Source organism: Cryptotermes secundus, unplaced genomic scaffold (assembly GCF_002891405.2).
Source record: "Cryptotermes secundus unplaced genomic scaffold, Csec_1.0 scaffold397, whole genome shotgun sequence".
In the NCBI taxonomy this organism is placed as follows: domain Eukaryota; kingdom Metazoa; phylum Arthropoda; class Insecta; order Blattodea; family Kalotermitidae; genus Cryptotermes; species Cryptotermes secundus.
Genome location: NW_019731983.1, coordinates 129556 through 133914, shown reverse-complemented (window position 1 = coordinate 133914; position 4359 = coordinate 129556). Strand labels below are relative to the sequence as shown.

Below are 4359 nucleotides of genomic sequence, written 5' to 3'. Positions count from 1 at the left end.
TGTACTTACCGAGGCTTCGAGGCAACACATAAACGAGAGTAGGTGTCTCCTGTACTAAGCGTCGTCATATCCCAGACCGCATCTTCACCTGTAATTTGTGAAGACAAAATAATTGGGGACTGACTGGACTGTAAAGACATTAGTCTATTTGCACCTGCTGACACCGGTTCTCCGCTTGCAGAATTCTTATATTTTTTCTTCTACCCTGAAGATGGAGGTGATACGTTCCCCCGAAACGTCGGTTAACACCACATATATATGGTGCCAAATCCCAGAAGACTGATTTCTTCATAGTCACCGCCGTGAAAGCCTCAAATCTTACAAATAATATTATTACTTCAGTGTAGTTTATTAAGAAAGACGAGCGAAAATGAGGCATATTCGCTAATAGTCTATAGACAAAGTTAGTTTATGTTACTGATTTTTGCTTCGAATCATGTTCGTCTCTTCTTCTTTATCTGTATTTACTTGTTGACCAGCGACAAGCTACGGGATAGAGAGTCAGAAATCGATTCTCGGCTAGGACAAGATAGTTTTCTTGTTCACAGTGTCCAGACCGCCACTGGATTCCACCCAACCTCCTATGTAATGGTGACCGGAGGTTTTTCTACAGGAGTAAAATGGCCGGGGCGTGAAACTGACGACTCTCGTCCATCTAGTGCAGAGGTCAAGAATACTGAAGCTATACGTTCCATTATCCCACACATTATGGAGTGCTGCTTAATTAATAAAACACAGGGAAAATTTACATTTTGTTAGCTAAGTCAGGGGGGTTGGCCTCTAAAACCGAGGCCTGCCGCGACGTTGAATTACTGAAACACTAGTCTCAGATACCCCAGTGCTTTTTAAAGCACATTCTTGATAATGACAAACTGATATTTGAATTAATATGCCTGAAAAACAGTGTTTTATTTGACGCCCTGTAGTAGGGTTACCAACTTTTCGGGGTTGAAAAGTACACTGAACAAGCAAACAGACATGCAGAGAGCATGCTGCTTGCCTATGTTAATCTTCGACCCTGAAGATGGAAACACATTCATCCGAAACGTCAGGAAACTTCTATCGCAAACTGTGTATCAAGTTTCATCAAAATTGCTTAAAGGACTCGAAAGATAACAGAATTTCATTTATTCTCATAAGTAAAGCTACCATTAAAATGAACCAAACCGAAGTTCTGATAGGTTTGCCATGCCTATTTTGATCGAAACCGGTCACACAATTTAGGAGCTGTTACTTGCAGACAGATGGACGAAGACAAGTGTGGAAAATATCCTGGCTGATCGCTATCAAACGATGGTTGAATTTCAAAATTGTATGTTTATTCACTTCTCACTGTTATGCAATTTATAAACAGAGGAAAGGATTTTTATTTCACTGCATGTAGTATCCCAACTGTTTATTAGCTTTCTCTACAGCACATTTGCTCCTGCAATAGTTGAGAACTAATATCCATGAGAAATGAAAGATCAAAATGAAAGCATTTGGAAAAAGAGTATTTAAGTATGATGAAATCAAGGAAAATGAGATGGACAGGGTATGTAGCACGGATGGGGAGAAGAGAAATGCATATAGGATATTAGTGGGAAAGGTAGAAGGAAAGAGACGACTGGGAAGACCAAGACATAAGTTGGTGTATAATATTAAAATGGATCTTAGAGAACTAGGATGGGTTAGTGTGGACTAGATTGATTTGGCTCAGGATAGGGGCAAGTGGAGGAGTCGTGTGAACACAGAAACGAACCTTCAGGTTCCATAAAAATTTTGGAAGTTCTTGAGTAGCAGCACAACTAGCGGCTCCTTGTTGGTTGGTTAGTCATGTCTTGTTAAGTCTTGTATATGCATTTGCTGTATAATCGTAATTCTTGTCTTTCAGTCTGTATAAGAGAAAACGGGCGTGGTGAAGCAGCAGACGCCCAACGCAGTGGCTGAGAACTATGTTCAAACACGTGAGTAAGAACATAAATCTTTTATTACGCAGTAATAATTTCTAATGGCTTTACAAACGAGATACAAGTTCGCCTGAGGTTGTGGCTTAGCTGCTCACTAGATGGAAACTATATTTAAACACATGAATAACAAAAGAAGAGCTGTATTGTTATGAAGGAGTAACTGTTAGTTTCGTTACGAAAATCTTCTAGTCAGAGTTGATGACAGAATCTGATCTTAATGTAAGATAAGTATACATGACGTTATCTGTTATTTGTGAAGTTATTCAGAATTCACACAGGAGGAAACCAGGCGCTATCATGAACTTCAATTCTTTTCTCGTCACAGAATCAGTATCTTTTGCCCTAGCTGCTAAATATTTTTGAATCTGAAAGACTGTTGGTTTGTCTTACTGCTTCAGTGTGGGTGGAATGCTTTTCCTCGTTCCTATTGTTCTTGATTTTTATTACTATTAACTTCTACAACATATACTTCAAACCGCATGTTATTTGCAGAACTGGTCTTCACACTAACATCACATTGGACAATATCCAGTATTACGATGTTAAGCAGAATGATAATCAGCTTAGCTCTTTCGTACCTTAGCCTATTCTTCTGAGTTCGAGTTTCCTACTGTAAAGTTAAGGAGGTATAAATCATCAGGAGCTGATCAAATTGCAGCAGGATTGATCCAAATAGTATATGAAATATTACGAGATCCATAAATTATTAATTATATTCGGAATAAAAGAAAGAATTTCCTCACCAGTGGAAAGGTGCACGCAGGAGCGTAGTTGGTTGAGGCACTATGCTACAAGCCGGAAGGTAGCTGGTTCCATTCCCGATTAGATGGATTTTTTCATTTACCGAATTCTGCCAGCCGCATTATGGCCCTGCGGTCGACTCAGCCATTAACAGAAAAGAGTACCAGGAATCTTCGTAGAGGGTGAAGGGCGGCCGGTGCTTAAGGCTAACAGCCTTACCGCCATCTGTGAACCGATTGTCTAGAGAAAATGTGGGAGCCTCGACGTCTCACAACCCTATGGGCCTTCACGGCCTGTTACAGGGATAGCTTTGCCTTTTACTTTTACCTCACCAGTGGAATGAGTCTATTATTATACCTATTTATAGGAAGGATGTTAAAACTGATTGTTATAATTATCGGACTCTGTCACTGTCATCAACTTGACACAAAATTTATCGAAGATTCTTCCCTGAAGATTAACTCCAAATGTAGATAAATGATTGGGTTGGGGATCATAGACATGGGTGCCAATATTGTCACGTGTATTAGTGACTTGTACACAGGGTTTGCATTGGTGAATCAATTTATTTGATGTTCACAAGTCGTAACTGCAATTAATTGTAACACTGAGGATTACTGTAACTGTAACACGCTTGTTAACACTTCACAGCTCAAGCCTTACAACTCCTTTCCATAACGGCTCCGTGTCCTCAACTCACTGCTTATCGAACAATATATCTGGATTCTGTACCTCTACCTGAGATGGCTTCATGTCGACTGGAGATAAAACACCAGGCACAGCACTTCATTCCTTTGTTATTCGCCGTCGCCATAAAAACGCGTTTCACTCTCTGGGTAACTCGTCGATCTAGTCCAGCGTATTCGTTGCTGCGGAAAAGTGTTTCAACTCGCCGTTGCCTAGCAGTGACCATCTTTTCTTACTTCATTATTAAGTTCGGGGAAGTACGGACCGCATAGAAAACGAAAAACTAGGGTTGAGGAACGCTCAGATTCACAACAAGATGGTCTCATGCACCTCCTAACAAAAAATAATTAGGGGAACAAACACAGACACATACACCGACAGACAGCAAGAGGATATCATAAGCCTCCTTTTATTTTTTCAGCATAGGAAAGTAGGCCAACAACTGCTGATCAGACTAGGGTATATTTAGCATAGCGTAGAGACCTACAACCTGCCTAGGGTTGGTCCTGCTCCGTCCGTTTCAGCAGAATCTGATATCACGTGCTGTCCCTGAAGAATAATTAAAATTGCCACATAAAAATACCAAGTCATTCGGTTTTCTTGCGTCACTGTCAGGTATATCTCAAATAAAGCTTGTGGCCGGGTTAGCTCAGCCAGTTTGGCAATGGATTACAGGCTGGACGGCCGGGGTTCCATTTCCGGCAGGGGAAAGAAATGTTGGTTTCCCTTGCGAATCATCATTCCACCAGTTGCTCCACAATCACCATCATCTGTCATTGTGGGCTGGTACAGTAGGCCAGTAGTGGCCGCAGTACCAAGTGGACTCAGTCTCACCCCACTAAGAATAATACGAAAAATTACAAATATTTAGATAGTGCGGGACGTTTCCGGTGGCGTTATATATATATATATATATATATGCCGGTCACGGTAGACGAGCGGTCTAAGGCATGCACTGTCTTCGCTCCCTCGGAAGCCGGGG

General features: G+C 41.1%; 1 protein-coding gene across 2 annotated transcripts in view; it reads left to right on the top strand.

Moving 5' to 3' along the window:
- LOC111867401 (probable G-protein coupled receptor 158) overlaps positions 1-4359 on the top strand; it is a gene marked incomplete at its 3' end in the record, with an annotated part of 242176 nt that overhangs the window by 112622 nt on the left and 125195 nt on the right. For both annotated transcript variants that reach the window (XM_033752667.1, XM_023857223.2), the window contains 1 exon segment: positions 1874-1946.